At 43.5% G+C, this 19,306-nt stretch overlaps 1 long non-coding RNA gene across 3 annotated transcripts in view; it reads left to right on the top strand.

The window, feature by feature from the left end:
• The window catches only part of LOC133365230 (uncharacterized), a 76,400-nt gene that overhangs the window by 40,473 nt on the left and 16,621 nt on the right, over window positions 1–19,306 (top strand). For all 3 annotated transcript variants that reach the window (XR_009758135.1, XR_009758133.1, XR_009758134.1), the window contains one exon: window positions 9,830–9,970. This is a non-coding gene — a long non-coding RNA (uncharacterized LOC133365230). The remainder of the gene's footprint in view (window positions 1–9,829; window positions 9,971–19,306) is intronic.

A 19,306-nucleotide genomic window follows, 5' to 3' on the forward strand; every position in this document is an offset into this window, starting at 1 on the left:
ACTCTCAATATCCCGACGCATTTTAGGCCACCAGAAGTCCTTGGCCACGTTCTGAATGGTCTTGTAAATCCCAAAGTGTCCCGCTGTGATGGAATCATGACACTGGCGTAGGATTCTGAGCCTTAATTCCCCTTCTGGCACATATCTGGCGGTTTTGAACCATAACAGTCCATTTCTCCAGTGAAAGGTTACTTCTGAGTCTTGACCTTGTCCCGTCTCCTGCTGATATTTTAGCATGTCTGCATCTTCTTGTTGTGCCTTTTTGAGTTCATCTTCCCATGAAGGCTGGCATACTCCCAACGTTAATTTCTCTGGCGGGATTACGTACTGAGGCTGGTCCTCGGATTCACTTTCTTTGTATTGTGGCTGTCTGGATAAGGCATCCGCTCTCTGGTTTTTGGCTTGGGCATGGTAAGTAATCTGGAAGTTAAACCTAGTGAAGAACTGGGACCATCTTATCTGTCTCTGGTTCAGCTTTCTGGCTGTTTGGAGGCTTTCAAGATTCTTGTGGTCGGAGCGCACTTCAATTCAACGAGAGGTCCCCTCTAGGTATTGTCTCCAGTTTTCAAAAGAGTCCTTGATGGCCAGCAGCTCCTTCTCCCAAACTGTGTAGTTCTTCTCTGCAGGCTTTAACTTCCGAGAGAAGTACGCACAGGGGTGCAGCTCCTTCCCTTCTTGGTCTAATTGTAGCAGAACCCCCCCGATGGCAAAATCTGAAGCATCTGCTTCCACTACGAAAGGGCGGTTCAGATCAGCAAAGCGCAGAATGGGCTCAGTAGCAAACCTTCTCTTCAGCTCCTCAAAGGCCTCGGTGGCGTTCTCTGTCCATTGAAACGTCTTCTTCCCCCTTAAACAGTCAGTCAGAGGAGCTGTTGATTTGGAAAACCCTGGAATGAACTTCCTGTAATAATTGGCAAACCCCAAAAACCGTTGTACATCCTTTTTGGTGACAGGTTGGCCCCAGTCCAATATGCAGCTTACTTTCCCTGGGTCCATCTCCACGCCTTCTGCTGAGATTCGATATCCAAGGAAGTCTAGAGACTTGAGGTCAAATCCACATTTCTCTAATTTAGCATACAGGTGATTTTCTCTCAGTCTCTTCAACACCGTCTTCACATGCTGGTCGTGGTCTTCCTGGTTCTTTGAGAACACCAGGATATCATCTAAGTAACAGATTACATACGTGTCCAACAAGTCTCTAAACATGTCGTTCATGAATTTTTGAAAAATTCCTGGCTTCCACAAAGCCCGAACGGCATGACCAGGTATTCATACTGTCCGTAAGCGGTCAAGAATCCTGTTTTCCATTCATCTCCCTCCTTCATTCTGATCAGATTGTACGCTCCTCTCAAATCCAACTTCGTGAAGATTTTTGCAGAGCGCAGTCGGTCCAGCAACTTTGAGATCAGGGGCAGCGGGTAGCTGTTGGGGATGGTGATCTGGTTCAATGCATGATAATCGTTACAGGGTCTGAGTTCCCCCCCTTCTTTTTCACAAACAATAGTGGCGCTCCAGCAGGGGATTGTGAGGGGCGTATGAATCCTCGCCTCAGGTTTTTATCCAGGAATTCCTTCAGGGCCTCCCTCTCATTCTCTGTGAGAGAGTAGATTCTCCCTGATGGGATGCTGGCTCCTGGCACTAGATCAATCGCACAGTCGTAAGGGCGGTGGGGGGGTAAAGTCTCTGCCTCTTTTTCATCAAACACATCTTTGAATTCTTCATACTTTGGCGGCAGGGTCACTTGCTCGATCTCTTGCACTGCCCCCGCTAAGGTGTTCTTGATTCCTTCAGGTTGACAGTTCTCCTGGCAATACTGTGAGGTGAACCACACCACCGCCTCCTTCCAACTTATTTTGGGTTCATGCTTTGCTAGCCAAGGCATTCCCAGAATCACCTCAAAGTTTGAGAGATCTGACACGTATAGCGAAATGAACTCTTCGTGCCCAGGGATTTGAAGTTTCACTTCCTCCGTGGCTTGTGTCACCCCTCCTGACTTCAGGGGTCTCCCATCGATAGTCTCCACAGCTAGGGGAGCGTCCAGTTTCCACTGGGAAATTCCATGACGCTTGACTAACTTTGCATCAATAAAATTTGTGGAGGCTCCACTGTCAATTAAGGCAGTGGAATTAAACACCACTTCTCTGGAAGTTGTAATCCGAATAGGCAAGACCAACACCCCCTTTGAGGGAGGTTGGATCGTTGGGGGGCCTTTATACAACGCTGCCCCCAGTCCACCGGCCTGCACGTGGACTGGGTGTTCTAGTTTCCCGACGGCTTGGCTTTCCCCCCTTTCAGTCCACAGTCTCTGGCCACATGGCCCGGCTTTGAACAATAAAAGCATAAACGTTCCCGGTGTCATCTTTCCTTTTCTTCTTCCGACAGTCTTGGCCTAGCCCCTCCCTGTCCCTCAGTTGCATTACCTGCCATCCCTGTAGTGGGAAGGGTCTTGTTGCAGGATGCCGAGGCTGAGTATCTCGGGACCTCCTGCTTCCTTTCCAGGCGCCTTCCTTCCATCCGGTGATCTATCTGTAGGCATAGCCGGATGAGCCCTGGTAGGTCAGCGGGGGGGGGAGGTCCTGGCCAACTCATCCAGGATTTCAGCATTTAATCCACTCCGGTACATAAACATCAGGGCGGCGTCATTGTAACCAGTTTCCTGGGACAGAATTTTAAAAGCGTTAGTGTACTCGGAAACAGTCCCTTTAGCTTGCTTCAGAGCGCCTAGTTGCCGCGCTACTGTTTCAGCCCTTTGCGGGTCTTGAAACATCTCGGTCATCTCCTGTATAAATCCTCTGTACCTTCCTAAGACAGTATCCTTTCTCACGAGATACGGAGTCACCCATTTTGCAGCTTCTCCCTCCAGGAGGCTAATCACAAAAGCTACTTTAGCCCCATCGTCTGGAAATTCCGTGTGCCTGACATCCAGATATAACTCACATTGAGCCACGAAGGTTGCCAACTGATCACTTTGTCCCGTGTATTTTGGGGGCAATCCAATGGGAACCTTTACTACGGCAGCTGGAGGGGCTGTTCGCATCAGGTCTATCATGGCCTTCAAGGTTTGATTATCTGTCTTCAGCGCCTTGACTGCTGCTAGCAGGGCTTGAACATCCGTCTGCAAATCAGCTACCTTAGTCCTCAGAGTTCCACTTCTTCCGTCTCAGAAGTGGGGTTCGTCCCCCCCGCTGCTCCCTTTGACATCTTGTCCCAGTCAAGTGAAGAGAGCGTTGAGGGTGATTTAGGTGGCTCTGTCAAGCTGTCAGGCCCAGGATGTGACTCAGGAACCAGACCAACGATTGTAGTTAATTCGTGTTTTATTAGGGTAATGTCCAAACAAAGACTGCGTTTTCTCATGAGTCAATAGAGGGATACAGGTCCTGCGGCATTGGGAGAAAGTTGACAGAGCAAGGGACTTCTTCCCGCCTGTTCTTTAAGAAGGGGCCAAACGGGCGCGCAATCTTTCGCTCCTCCTTAACTGCCCCTCAGGTACTGCCAGCCTTCCCCCCTTCTCTCCTGTCTTTTCAGCTGTCTGCGTGTGCGCGGTGAGGGGGGAAGCATCACCCCCTCCTCTTCTGAAGTTTCCGATTCCAGGATGGGGATAGGGGAGGGGCTGATGGTAAACTGCCTCCCCGCTTTTCGGCTGTGAGCAGCCCTCCCTCTTCCCCCTCTTGCTCTGAGCCTGAAAGAGGGGGAGGCGTGAGAATGTCCAGGGAGGGCTCAGGCTCCCCGTTGCTAAGCGACCTTATCACTGGCAGTTCCTCTGTTTCGTCTTCGCTCCAAAGGGGGGAAGTTCCTCCCCCTTCCCTCTGCCATCCATCCGAATACTCTTCTCCCAACTCTCCGGGATCCAGCTCCCCGGGATTGGGACCCCAGCTCTGCCTTCTGACAACTAGGAATTGTGGGGAAATGGAGCTTAGGAGATAGAAATTAAGCAAGAGAAAGACTTATTGAATTCTGTGAAGCCAATAATTTGTTTTTTGCAAACATTTTGAGCAACTGAAAAGATGACTGTACACATGGACATCACCAGATGGTCAATATAGGAATCAAAATTGATTATAAAATTGGTAGCAGAAGATGAAGTTCCATACTTTCTGTGAAAACAATACCAGGAGCAGACTCTGGTACAAATCATGAACTGGTAATATTGAAAATCAGGGTAAAGTTAAAGAAGAAAAACAAAGCAATCATAATGCCAAAATACAATTTACATAACAACCCAGAAGGATATAAAGATTAAATAAGGAACATATTTGAGGCTTTAAACCTAGTTGACAGAGAACCAGAAGAACTATGAACTATGAATTGAAGTCAGAGACATTATCAGGACAATACCTCTCATTAAAAAGAGAGAAAGACCTCAATGAATGACTGATAAAACTCTTAAAATGGTTAGAGAAGGAAAGCAAAAGCAAAAGGAGATAGAAACATGGTCAGAACCCTAAATGCAACAATACAGTGACTAGTATGTAGGGACAAAGAGAACTATTACAATAGTTATTGTATAGAAATAGAATAGGACAACAAAAAGGGTAGAACAAGAGTCCTATTCCAAAAGAAATTAAAGGGAAATTTAAACCAAGGGTAGGGATGTTGAATAATCAACAGGGGAACACACTGACTGACCGAGATGAAATAAAAGGAAGATGGAAGCAATACACTGAAGAACTCTGTAAAAGAGAAGCGAGGATGACAGACTCATTTATGGAGGAACCGTATGATGGAGAACCAGAAATTTTAGAAGGTGAGGTGAAAGCTGCTCTTAAAATACTTGGGAGAAACAAATCACCAGGAACAGATGGCACACCATTAGAGTTGCTACAAGCTACTGAGATGGAATCTATCCAAAGTTTGACAAAAATCTGTCAACAAATATGGAAAATTAAACAATGGCCCACAGACTGGAAGTGTTACATCCCAATTCCAAAGAAAGGGGATCCCAAGGAATGCAGTAATTATCAAACTATTGCTTTAATATCCCATGCAAGTAAAGTCATGCTCAAGATTCTACAACAAAGGCTCTTACCATATATGGAGTGAGAAATGCCAGACGTCCAAGCTGGATTTAGAAAGGAAGAGGCACCAGAGATCATATTGCACACTTACGTTGAAATGGAACGGAGCAAGGAATTTCAGAAGGAAATCACCTTGTGCTTTACAGATTACAGCAAAGCCTTTGATTGTATAGATCATGAAAAACTATTAAAAGAAATGGGCGTGCCACAGCATCTGATGCACAACCTATACGCTGGACAAGAGGCTACTGTAAGGACAGAATATGGAGAAACCGATTGGTTCCCCATCGGAAAGGGTGTGAGACAGGGGTGTATTTCATCACCCTATTTGTTTAATCTATACGCAGAACATACCATACGGAAAGCAAGATTGGACCAAGATGAAGGAGGTGTGAAAACTGGAGGGAGAAATATCAATAATTTAAGATATACAGACGATACCATACTACTAGCAGAAACCAGTAATGATTTGAAAAGAATGCTGATGAAAGTTAAAGAGGAAAGCACAAAAGCAGGACTACAGCTGAACGTCAAGAAGACTAAAGTAATGACACAGAAGATTTATGTCACTTTAAAGTTGACAACGAAGACATTGAACTTGTCAAGGATTATTAATACCTCGGCACAGTCATTAACCAAAATGGAGACAATAGTCAAGAAATCAGAAGAAAGCTAGGACTGAGGAGGGCAGCTGCGAGAGAACTAGAAAAGGTCCTCAAATGCCAAGATGTATCACTGAACACTAAAGTCAGGATCATTCAGACAGTGGTATTCCCGATCTCTATGTATGGATGTAAAAGTTGGACAGTGAAAAAAGTGGATAAGAGAAAAATCAACTTCTTCAGAATGTGGTGTTGGAGGAGAGCTTTGCGCATACCATGGACTGCGAAAAAGACAAATAATTGGGTGTTAGAACAATTTAAACCAGAACTGTCACTAGAAGCTATAATGATGAAACTGAGATTATCATACTTTGGACACATCATGAGAAGACCTGATTCCCTAGAAAAGACAATAATGCTTGGAAAAACATAAGGGAGTAGAAAAAGAGGAAGGCCAAACAAGAGATGGATTGATTCCCTAAAGGAAGCCACAGACCTGAACTTACAAGATCTGAACAGGGTGGTTCATGAGGGGTGGAGGTCACTGATTCAGTCCAAATTATTTCAGAGCCACTCCGTATCTTTCCACATTGACTTATTATTTGGGACTGAATTAGATCTAATAAAAAAGCAAACTCTGTTTTTCCTCCACTCAGTATAATTGGAAATTTAAAAATGGATACAGCTTTTCCCCCCTTTTTCACAAAAGTAGATGAAATTTGCAGGCATAGGAGCTCCTCCAGAGTAAATTAAGTCTGCCAAATTGTAGGCAGATACATGCAGTGGTTTTCATGTAGAAAACCTTAAAGTTTGAAATTTTAAAAAAGAAAGGAGGAACTGAAGTAGGGTGATCTTTGGTGGGGAGATGCCTGCCAGTCATTCTGAAGAAGGATATGCATTAACAATATTTTTAGCCTTTTCTGAACTGCCTAGATTCTGCATATGCAGCAGGCAGGCTAAAATTAGTGATTTTCCCAGAACAACTGTGGTGTCCCTCATAGGCTAAGAACAATGGAAGGTGGGAGTAGGCTGATTTCTCACGAAATGGGCAGGAAACTGCTTCCCCATTTTGCCTTGTATCTCTGGATCAACAAGGGCTACAGACTTGCTTTTTTAAAAAAAATGAAAGCTGGGAATCCGGGCCACCTAATGGACTAAGGAGGCACCAGGAAGCATGGCTAGAATCTGAATAAAACCTGGTTAACCAGGCAAAATGGCAACCCTAGCCAGGAGGCACTGGGCCAATCTTCTGACAATTGACTCTTTTTTATTATTTCAGTTTAACAGAGTTGGATAGTACACAATAAACTGAGAACTGTCTAAGGAGTAAGCAAATGGAGTATACATAAAATATCCCAGAATCCTTTGCCTATGCGAGCAAAGGCTACTGATTTTCTTCTGAAACAAGAGCCACATGCATTTGTGGCTGTGTAAAAAGGCCTCATTTCTGTAATGTGTCTTGAAAGAGAGAACTAGTGTGTTGGTCTTGTAGTCAGCATGTTTTTTCACTCCACCCCCCTTTCTCTTTGTTTTGCTGCCTGCTCAGCGGCAGTCGGTTGCAGCATTCAAAACAGTCTTCAGAAAATGTGCAAATTGGGCTGGAGACCTATAGGAGCATTTGCATTCACTTCTTAACGTAATTGATTTAATCAGACCGCAGCGTCTTTGTGGAACTCTACACCTGTGGTGGGGGAAGACTCCGGGGTAGCTCTAACAAACTGAAAAGGGGATTTAGTGTAAAGAATCTCATCTGTCATCTATTTCATTTATAAATGGAAAAATTAATTTGTGTTTAAAGGTTTGATTTAATTAAACTCTAAAAAGTGTTGGAGCTGCAGCTTACTAGGGTGAGCCAACTTCTGCATTATGATACGAGCTCTGCTGGTGACCTGTCTTGTAGACTTGGGCACCTAACTTTAGCCCTCTCTACCTGCAATTCTTCTTTGCCATAGCATTTGGTATTAAATAATGACAAAGAATACTTTCTGGAGTGGCAGACAACAAATAAGTGGTAACTAAGAGCCAAAGGTGTGGACACTCATCATACGCTAATTAAGAGAGAGAATGAACTGGAGTTTGGCTTTCATTGATTTATTCGGCTTGTTAGCACTTGTTACTCAAAGGTTTTCTAGCGACTTACAACACTGCTAAAACACAAATAAATACATAAATGCCTCTACATAAGCTCATGTTTACATAGACTGTTGTTCAAAGTAACCTAATGGGGCTAGAAGAATATGCTGTCTGGTTATTTTTTGAATAGTTCAAGTTACAGAAAAATGTTGACATCTGAAAGGTGCAATCGAGTCTTTGGAAGTGTTCCATTATGGTTAAAATAATACAAAGTGTTTCTTGCACTTGATGGGTGATGATATCCAATGGTAGCCATTCTCAGAATAAAGCCACTGAAATCAATGAAGTCAATCCATTAATTTCAATAGGTCTGTCCTGAGTATGACTTTGTTGGGCATCACCCAACAGGAATGGCTATGCAGGGCAGCATACCAAACATGGAGGTGTCTTTGTATAACCAATGTCTGGTTAATTGCTTTGGGATCTGTGGGAATGACATAGACTATCTCAATTTAGTGATACTTTAGGGTTTCAGAGGAAAGAATTGTGGGTCAAAATACCTTTGCTGTGTTAGCTTGGAGCTCCTGGGGAATCACACCTGCTGACACAAGCACTATATAAATGGGTGGAAAAATAAGATAGAAACAAAAGCAAAAGTAAAGAGGTTGCATCGAATGCTCCTATCCCAAGGCCAGCCCATCTCCAATATCAGATATGAGAAGATATTAAATGAGAAGCATACATGCCTGGAGACAAAAAGCTGCTAATATGTTCACCGCCCAGAGAGCTATTGCTAGTCGGGCGGTATATAAGTTTAACAAATAAAATAAATAAATAATAGGATCTCAATGTGTTAGAAGAAATCCAGTTGGTACTGTTCTGTGAACAGGCCTTGGCAATGTGTTGGCCTTATGTACAGAGCAAACCTCATAAAGATTTCTCTTGCCTGCCAAACAGCATTTTAGCATTTATCTTTTATTTTAGTTGGTATAGCCTGCCAAACAGGCCCTCAGGGGTGGCTTGCAATAAAGACAGATAGAAATACAATATCTGCTTAGCTTTTCTCCTTAAACCCTGAAAACCTACAGCACGTATTAGCAGCAAGCAATGTATATTTTGCAAAAAGAGCCAGACTAATTGGCTGTTTTATATACATATTATGTGTTGAATTTTTGACTTTGACCAGAGCCATTCGAATCAGGTGAGTTTAAAATCCAAATAATACAAAGCTAACAAACAGCAGCTTATTATGTGGCCGACAGGTTGCATCTTATGGCACATGAATACTATAGTAATGTACTTTGGATCCCATTGGTGTCCATGGGAGAGAGTTAAGCAGATGCTTAGCAGGATTGCTTATTACTGGCACAAGGATGCCCCTGACAGGAAGTAGAGGAGCACAGGAAACGGCCTCAAACTGGGTCAGCCTATTGGTCTATCTTGCTCATTTTTGCCTACACTGACTGACTGAGTGGCTCTCCAGGGTCCCTGGAACCTCCATGGAGAGCTGGGCAAGAACTTTGGCTGAAATTTTGCAAAGCCCCTGCAAGTCAGTGAGAACAATATTGGGTTAGAAAGATCAGTGATCTGACTGGGTACAAGTCAGTCTACTGCAACCCTTGGTGTAAAAAATGTTTTCCCACATCCCTGCCTTAAGCTAAGCTGAAATATCCCATTTTTAAGATCCTGGATACCTTCCTCCTGATATAATAGTTTACAGCTCCAGTAAACACATTGCAGATTTGCAAATTGCAAAAACAGGTTTTGGGATAGTCAAGCAGGTGTGTTTCGGCACCTGGCAAAACAGAGCTGTCAAAATGAATACCCTCAGTCTCCTCGGTATATATCTACCAGGTACTGTGATGAATAATGGATTGTGAGAGATCATATACCTCCTTCTGGATTATATGAGCAGGTGAGGACATTCTAAACTTATGTTAATTACTCCGTAAACACAGCCGGATAATAGCAGGTTGAACATCCTTTGAGAAAGTGATGACAGCATATGATTTGCTCTCACCAAACCTGTTCAATTTTATTATCAAGAGGAAAATCACAATGCATTGCATTTTGCTTTTGGAGGTTTCTGTTATTCTATTGGTTGGCGCATATTAATTCTTTGTATATTTTGACATTCAGGTTGCTGATGGTAGCCTAGAAAGACTCCAGTGAACTCTTACCTAGGCATCTTAGTGATCACCTACTACACATTGGATTGGGTATTCCCAACAAATGCAGCAGAATGAAGTGGTGGAGTGGGCGTACCCCTTCAGACTGCAGGTAAGGGATTTCATGAGAAGAGCCTGCCAAATCAGGCCAGTAGATCATCTAGTCCAGCATCCTGTTCTCACAGTGGCCAACAAGATGCCTATGGGAAGCCTGCAAGCAGGACCTGAGTGCAACAGCACTCTCTCCTCCTGTGGTTTCCAGCATACCAAGACACACTGCCTCCAACTGTGGAGGCAGAACATTGCCATCATGGGTAGTGGCCACTGATAACCTTTTCCACCATGAATTTGTCTGATCCTCTTTTAAAGCCATTTAAGTTGGTAGCCATCACTACATGTAGAAAGCTAGCATATCACAAACCATTGTTCCTTGCTGTGTGAGCTTTCTCCTTATTTACAGGGGAGTCATTCAGAAATGTGATTCTCCAACTCCACTGGCCATTCAACCTCTTCAGGACTCTACGTCCTCATTCCCACCACGTTTGACTGTGTGTGTAGGCTTTACCTCAGTTGCTGGCTTTCTTTCTTTCTTTCTTTCTTTCTTTCTTTCTTTCTTTCTTTCTTTCTTTCTTTCTTTCTTTCTTTCTTTCTTTCTTTCTTTCTTTCTTTCTTTCTTTCTTTCTTTCTTTCTTACCTGACCTTTCTGCCTTATCCCTCTGCTTTTCTAAGCCCTGAGCCCTCTCTGCACTGATATGGTGTCTCTTCCATGAACATTCTAAATCCTCCTCACAGGATCTGTATTTATCTTTTCTATATTTATTTTTACAGCACCAGCACACTACTGACACTAAACAATGCACTCTGTGCTGTAATGCACTCTACGCTGAGCTGCCTTTGAAGACAGAGCAGAAACTGCAGCTAGTGCAGAATGCAGTTTTGACTGGTACTTCTCTGTGATGTCACATTCCATCTGCAGGATCTGCACTGTTTGCCTGGGCCCAATTACTTAACATATTAAGCCCTATATGACTTGGGACCTAGGAATTAGTTGAAATGTCTGCACTAGAGAAGGGAGAGAAATTCAGTTCAGTTAACATTTATAGGTGAGCCTACTTAATTTGCACTTTCAGAAACAAAAACACAGCCACCCTGTGAAATTCACACTTCTCTGAAATTTGCAATGCAGTTGTCCAGCCAAGTAATGTGTACAAAAATGGATATACTAGGTAAAGCATGCCTAAAAAAGGCATATATTGGTGAAAACAGCCTACAAAAAAAGTTATGTAAAGGAAAATTGCTTTGCAAGAATATGTATATTAGGTAAAATTGCATTCAGATATGTGTATATTAGGAGAAATTGGCACTAAAATACTGATTTTTTATGAAGACTTGTTTTTTAAAATCGCAAACTGACGTGGAAATGTGAAAAACTGAACTTAAGGGTGGTAAAATGAGAAAGGGAAAGAATGCAAAATGGACAGATTCACTCATCTCTAGTCTCTCCTCATATCAACCAGCCCAAGCCCTGAGATCGGTGGTGGTTGTGGGGGCTGCTTGGCATACCACTGATGGGTGTGGGCCACCATGGGGGAATCTCCAGAGCAGGGCTTTCTCTATGGTGGTTCCCCAGTTGTGGAACTCCCTCCTCTTGGAAGTGTGGATGGCTACGATGCTGATGGGCTTTTGCCGCCCTGAGCTCCTACTGGGAGGACAGGTGGGATACAAATCTAAAAAATAAATAATAGTAAAGACTGATTTGTTTTACTAATCTTTCAGAAGCCATGATGAGATTAAATTTTCAGGCTTTAGTCTTTTGCATTTTATACTGATTGTCTCTGTTTTATTGTCGATTTTAATTCTTAAAATAAAATTAAAATCGACAATAAAACAGAGACTTCTTGCCAATGTTTGTTTTCTGCAAACCACTTCGAAGTCATGCCGGATGAAAAGTGATATAAAACAGCAATAAATGAATAATGCTAAACAGTATCAGTAGGAATGTCATGTATAATTATCAAAGAAGTTTTATTATTTAATGACATATTGCTACCATGATACATGGGGCTTTACAGAGTTCCAAAAGTATAAAGTAGGCCTCTGCCAGCAAGGAGCATACAATTTAAAATAGATAACTGGGAAGACAATATAGGGAGAAAGAGCCATGGAAATGAAGAGATGAAGATAAGCAAAAATGGTTCCATGTACTTAAATGTGGGTACAGCTGGGAATATGGATTAAGGGTTAAGCCAACCAGGACTTAAGTGGGTTTTGAGGAGAAATTTGAAGGAAGAGAGAAGCCCTCTTCAGACATTCAAAGGATGTGTGTGGTCATAAGCTGTGGAAGGTCCATGAGGCCCTGCGTATTAGCCCCATCTTCAGTGTCCTCCTTCCTTCCTGGCTGTACCCTCAACCTTCCCACATTGAGAGGGAAGGTCTGAAAGGGGATTCTTTGCATGCAAGGCTGAAGGTACTTAGAAGCATCCCTCCAATTGGGAACCCTGTGCAGCCTGGGGGTGAGAACATTGGGGACTGGACTGGTGCCCAGTGCCCACAGCCCTGCAGCTCCCCTCCCCTCATTTTATGCCCACACACATTGTCGCTAGAGAAGTGGCACCATGGATATATTAAGAAAGGCAGTTCCAAGCACAGCAGACAGCAAAGTGAAATAGCCAGACTCACAGTAGAAAGTAAGAGACCCTGAAGGTGGTAGGAAACTGAAAAGCAAGGGACAAAAGATAAAGTTGGGCAAGATGCTGGAAATATATAACGGTAAGGACAAGAAAGTTGTGCTGGGTACCAAAAGGGATGGGAAGCCAAGTAAGGGATTTGAGAAGAGCCGCCATTATGTAATCGTAAGTGATGGGAAAAGGCCAGAGTGAAAAAGGTTGCTACAGTGAAGGGAGGAGACAAGCAGTGCATGAATCAAGGAAAAGGTAAGTTCTTGCGATGTTGCATGTGGAGAAGTGAGAAGACTTGGAAACAACCTGAAAGTAAATGTGCCCAGATTGCAACCTGGAGAACAGGTTGGATCACAATGTTAGTGAATATGGAGACAACGATCCAAGAGTAGAAGGCTTGGAAGGAGAAAGAAGTAATTCATTCTCAGATGTCCTCTCTCAGTCTAAGCATAAGTATTTGGGCGAACTAAGGCAATGCTCTTACAAAACTCCTGTTCATTGAAATGGAAGCTGAGCATGAGAACTTCCCATTAGACTGTGCTCTTACTGAACAGGTTTAAATTGGGGATAGTGGAGAATCCATTGTGCTGTAAAACTTATTAAACAAATATTGTCACACCCCAGCCTTCAGGATTAGGATGTGATATAAATCTAAGCCAGTATTTTAATGATGACCTCTGTTTCCATAATTACATGATTATAGCAACTGGTGATTATACATTTTCATTTAAATGTTAACAGATTGCTCTATGACTCGCTATATATGCAGGGTGTTTTTTTATTATTTTTTAAATGTCCATTCCAAATTCTCTGGAGCATCCACTCTAAATTAATGGGCAATTGGGATGTCAAGAAATGCAGTGCTTTTAGAACAAAGAAGCTCCCTTGTGAAATGATTGACAGCACAAGCATTAGATAGGCATAATGAATCTTCAGTCTTAGTTTGCATAAAGATGCGTAAGAAGAAGCCAGTCTGTTAGAAAAGCTATTTTGTTCACTTATGCTGCAAAGGCAAGAATATGTGGTATTGAATGTTTGCCAACAAATATTCTACTTATGAAGTATAAGCCAGACATTGTGGGGTATTTGTTTGGTATCCTCATCTCCATGGAGGCTGTGAGCAGTCTGTTGAGAGGGGAAAAGTCAAATCAAATTTTATTATGTGGTCATAGACCCACAATACAAGTGATTAAGCAGTCAGTTAAACAAACAAGATTAAAACCAAATACAGTAATAACGATAATAATTTAGCAAGAGGCCACGGTAGTACAGATTGGCCTTTTCCGTAAAGTCTGAGCTACATAGAAAAACTTTGCAACTAATTCAGTAGTGTCTTTATCCTTGTCAGACAGAAGATATTGCACGAGCCACTCAATAGATCTACCGGAAAAGGCTTTGGTGATTGGAAAAATAAGTCTAGATCGAGCATCCCTGTATAGTTCACAGGAAAGTAGGCCATGTCCAATTGTTTCAACCTCCCCCAATTTACAGAAGCATTTACAGGGGGATTCCTTGAAAACAGCCCTCTAATACTGCAGAGGGAAGACAATTAAATCTGGTTCTGGTAAACAGGGATCGGTAGTGCAAAAAAGTCAAAGTTTCAAAATAAGCTGCATATTTTGGAAACGAAAAGCTCAAGCCAAAATGGATGGGTGAGCAAGATGTATGTGCCCCGGCCATTGAGAATTGAAGGTCAATGTCCTTAATACATTGACCAACAATATGATTCGTTACCTCAAGGTCCCAGGTTGACAATAGCTCCAGTGAAAGACCAAGACACTTTATCTTTTCATTAAAGATCTTGGACCAAGAGCTTATAAAGGAATTTATTTATTTTTATTTTATTTTATTCGATTTCTATACCGCCCCCAGCCCGAAGGCTCTCAGGGCGGTGCACAACATAGGATAAAATACAATAGAATCACAAAAACAGTAAAAGCATACATATTAAACAATTAAATGACCTGATATACATTAAAAGCTAAAAGATAGATTAAAATGCCTGGGAGAATAAAAAGCTTTTAACCTGGTGCCGAAAAGATAAAAGTGTAGGCGCCAGGCGCACCTCATCAGAAAGACTATTCCATAATTCGGGGGCAACCACCGAAAAGGCCCTAGATCTTGTTACGACCCTCCGAGCTTCTCTGTGAGTCGGAACTCGGAGGAGGGCCTTAGATGTTGAACATAGTGAACGGGTAGGTTCATATCGGGAGAGGCGTTCTGCTAGGTATTGTGGTCCCGCACCGTGTAAGGCTTTATAAGTCAAAACTAGCACTTTGAATTTGGCCCGGAAACAGATAGGTAGCCAGTGCAAACGAGCCAGAACAGGTGTTATATGTGTGGACCGCCTAGTCCTCGTCAACAGTCTAGCTGCTGCGTTTTGCACTAGCTGTAGTTTCCGAACTGTCTTCAAAGGCAGCCCCATGTAGAGCGCATTGCAGTAATCCAATCTAGAGGTTACCAGAGCATGCACAACTGAAGTGAGGTCGTCGCTTTCCAGATAGGGACGTAGCTGGGCTACCAACCGAAGGTGGTAGAATGCATTCCGTGCCACTGAGGCCACCTGCACCTCGAGAGACAGGAATGGATCGAAAAGAACCCCCAAGCTACGAACCTGTTCTTTCAGGGGGAGTGTAACCCCATCTAGAACAGGTTGAACATCCACTATCTGGTCAGAGAAGGCGCTCACCAACAGCGTCTCAGTCTTGTCAGGATTGAGCCTCAGTTTATTAGCTCTCATCCAGTCCATTATCACGGCCAGGCAACGGTTCAGCACATTAACAGCCTCACCTGAAGAAGATGAAAAGGAGAAATAGAGTTGCGTGTCATCAGCATACTGGTGACAACACACTCCAAAGCTCCTGATGACCGCACCCAGCAGCTTCATGTAGATGTTAAAAAGCATAGGGGACAGGACCTATCCCTGCGGGACTCCACAATGGAGAGTCCAGGGTGTCAAACAATGCTCCCCAAGCCCTACCCTCTGGAGACGGTCCACCAAATAGGAGCAGATCCACTGCCAAGCAGTACCTCCAACTCCCAACTCCATGAGTCTCCCCAGAAGGATACCATGGTCGATGGTATCAAAAGCAGCTGAGAGATCAAGGAGAATCAACAGAGTAACACTCCCTCTGTCCCTCTCCCGACATAGGTCATCGTACAGGGCGACCAAGGCTGTTTCAGTGCCAAAACCGGGCCTAAAACCGGATTGAAACGGATCTAGATAATCGGTTTCATCCAAGAACACCTGGAGCTGGCTGGCGACCACCCGTTCTAAGACCTTGCCCAGGAATGGAACATTCGCTACCAGTCTATAGTTGTTCAAATTATCTGGGTCCAGGGAAGGTTTCTTCAGGAGTGGTCTCACTACTGCCTCTTTTAAGCAACTAGGGACCACTCCATCTCTCAAGGAGGCATTTATCACTTCCCTGGCCCAGCCGGCTGTTCCAACCCTGCCAGCTTTCACTAGCCAAGAGGGGCAAGGATCCAGTACAGAGTGTTGAAGCGTGTGCGTTGTTGCGTGAAACAGCATACATTATGTTGGAGTTAAGTTGAACAAGAAACTTCTTCAGAGCATTAGATCATGTTAAGAGTCTTTATTAAGACATTACGGCCAAAAGCTTAAGAGTAAATACATGTAGAGTTTCTTCAGTCACCCCCCTTCTGGTACATCTCTCTCCAAAGGTAAACACAGAATACAACCTCTCAGTTCAGAGGCAATACACAGAAGAGTCAGCTCAACACAGATAGCTGCTAGAACTTTTCCCAGTCTATCGTGATGGTTACCATAGCAATGGCCTTGGCTGTCCGTTCCCAGACTGGGCAAAGACATAACTCCCCCTAGCTACAGTTTTTCAGACTTGATGGAAAACAAACTCAGTGACAGTGCGGTTCAATGGTCAACACAGAGGTGGTTGCACGCACCAGTCCAAGCACCTTGTCAACGTCCTCAATCTGTACCAACTGAAACTCATCCAATAAATGAGGACAAGACCGTGCTCTGGATACCTCATTAGGTTCAACTGCCATAATACTGGAGTCTAAGTCCCGGCAGATGCATGAGATTTTATCTTGGAAGTGCCCAGCGAACTCGTTACAGCGGGTTTCTGAAGGTTCTATAATATCCTGAGGACTAGAATGTAAAAGCCCTCAGACAATTTTAAAGAGCTCCGCTGGGCGGTTGAGAGATGATTTAATGGTGGCAGCGAAGTATCGCTTTTTTGCTGCCCTCACCGCTTATGAATCCCTCCATAACAAGTTTAAATACCCTAAGGAAGGTCCAGCATAGGCCACTTTGGCCCAAAATCTAAAAGCCTGGAGCCAGGCTGAGCACTCAATTGATGTAAAACCCGCTTCAAGGCAAAGTCTAGCTGCAGAGGTGCAGCGTGGCAACCCCAATATAGCTCGCAAAAAGCGCAAAAACACCGCCTCAACTTTGGTGCTATAGCTTGTAACCCAGATAGGAATTCCATATAAAAGTTGGGGGAGAATTTTCACTTTGAAGATTTGGAGAGCAGCCGGGATATACTGGCCACCTCTAGTATAAAAGAATCGGGTGGTGGCCTTGGAGGTATTATAGGCAGATAAAACTGCAGCCTGGACATGAGCGGACCAAGAGAGTGAAGAGCAGAAAATAATCCCAAGGTATCTGAATTGCCTAACCTGCTCAATCTTTTGCCCATTTATAGTCCATGCTTGTTTCAAGAACCTACGTGTAAAAATCATGACTTTTGATTTTATAAAATTGATGGTGAGAAAGTTTTTGTCACAGTAGGCCATAAAAGCACGTAAGAGGCGTTTAAGGCCAACCTTCGAAAAGGATAATAACACTGCATCATCCGCGTAAAGCAGAACGGGGCATCTCGTTTCAGCCAATTTAGGAGGATGGAAATTATCATCAAGGCAATAACTGCTCAGATCATTGAGGAAGAGGTTAAAGAGGGTTGGGGCCAGGACACAGCCTTGGCGCACCCCTATGTTAGCAAAGATGGCATTGGTTAGATTACCATTCACACCACAGCGTACACGAAGTGAAGTGCACTGGTAGAGACAACTAATCAGAAACAGGAGGCGCTTATCTATCGAAGTCTGTGATAATTTGGCCCATAATAGTTCCCTAGGGACAGAGTCAAAAGCAGTCTTAAGGTCCATAAAGGCGACAAAAAGGCCCTTTCTTGAGATACACATATACTTCTCCGCCAGGTGCCGTAATACTAGGCAGTGATCGATGGCAGATCTGCTCTGTCGGAAACCTATCTGCTCCTGCCCCAGAATGTCCTCCTCCTCTATCCAGGTTTGCAGTCTTACATTTAGGAGGCTAGCATAAATCTTGCCCACGACTGAGAGGAGGCTAATAGGCCTATAATTGGTAGGGTCGCCTCTATCGCCTTTCTTGAATACTGGGATAACCACCGCCTCAAGCCAGGCTAGGGGAAGCTTGCCAGTAAGATTGATTTTGGTGAAAAGATTTGCAAGCAGTGGGGCCCACCATTCAATATGGGTCTTTAGCAGTTCTGGTGGTATTGCGTCTATCCCTGGTGCCTTGCCAGATTTTAAGTTGTTAATCAGCATGGCTACTTCCGTTTGCTCTGTAGGAGGCCAGGCTGGAAGAGAGCTGGGCTCTGCCGAAGTATATATCTGGAATGGCAGGTCCCTGAGGTTAGCGAACAATGCGGTAAAATGGTGTTCCCAAATAGCAGACGGGATGGTGCACTGGGAGAAGGAGGAAGATCCCAAGGCATTGGTAACTAAAGACCAGAAGAGTTTCGAATCGTTATTTAAAGAGGCATTTATTAAAACCTTCCATCTCTCCTGAATAGCTTGTCTCTTTTTATAGGCAATTAGCTGTTTATATTTCCTTTTGATCAGATAGTATTCGGGTGGAAGAGTGTATGCGTTGGTATTCCTGTAGTTGTTATATACTCTTCTTAAATTATACCTAGTCACCCTGCATTCCTTATCAAACCAACTTGAAGAGATAGATTTTATTGATCGACCAGGTTGATATGATGTTATTAAAGCATTTTTCAGAGCAGAAGACAAAGTAGAATAATCGAGCAGAGCAGCAGATATTTCACTGGCCTCTGTTATACGAGACCTAAGATTTAAGCCCAGGGGAGAGTCAAGAATCTTGGCCACCTTTAGAGAGGTCACTTTATTCCAGTGGGCTCTCTTATAACAGGGGTCAGATGGACTGTTCGCATATTGGGGGAATGAGGTCAGATATCCCACCCCTGTTATTTTCAGATTAAAGGTCAAGGGAAGTTGATCACTTTCCAACCTGTCGCCAACTAGAAAGCTGGAGATCTGAATAAAGTTAGAGATCTGAATAAAGATCTGAATAAAGGGAGGGAGGTCAACACATAGTCCACCACACTACTACCGTGCCCAGAGATGTAAGTGAACTCTGCTGGAGCATCAGCTTTGGTATGCCCATTTATAATTATCAGATTCAGGCGGGCCACCAGTTGGATCAAGCGTGTTCCTGCATAATTCACCTTTTGGTCTTTAGAACTTCTGTCATACCATGGAATAACTTTTTCAATATCCATTGCCCCCCATAATGGAGATGCAGCCAGGATGTCATTATTAGGGCCAATTCTAGCATTTAGGTTGCCCATTACAATGGGATATGCCCTAGGGTATTTCTTTTCTAATTCAACTATGTAATTTTCCAGGTGGTCCCAAAATGGTGCAGAGTCCCGTTTATGGGGGAAGGGTGCGATGTATACGTTTATTAATAAAAGAGCAGTTGTTCTAAATTCTATTAA

The sequence above is a fragment of the Rhineura floridana genome, chromosome 10 (genome assembly GCF_030035675.1).
Source record: "Rhineura floridana isolate rRhiFlo1 chromosome 10, rRhiFlo1.hap2, whole genome shotgun sequence".
Classification (NCBI taxonomy): Eukaryota; Metazoa; Chordata; class Lepidosauria; order Squamata; family Rhineuridae; genus Rhineura; species Rhineura floridana.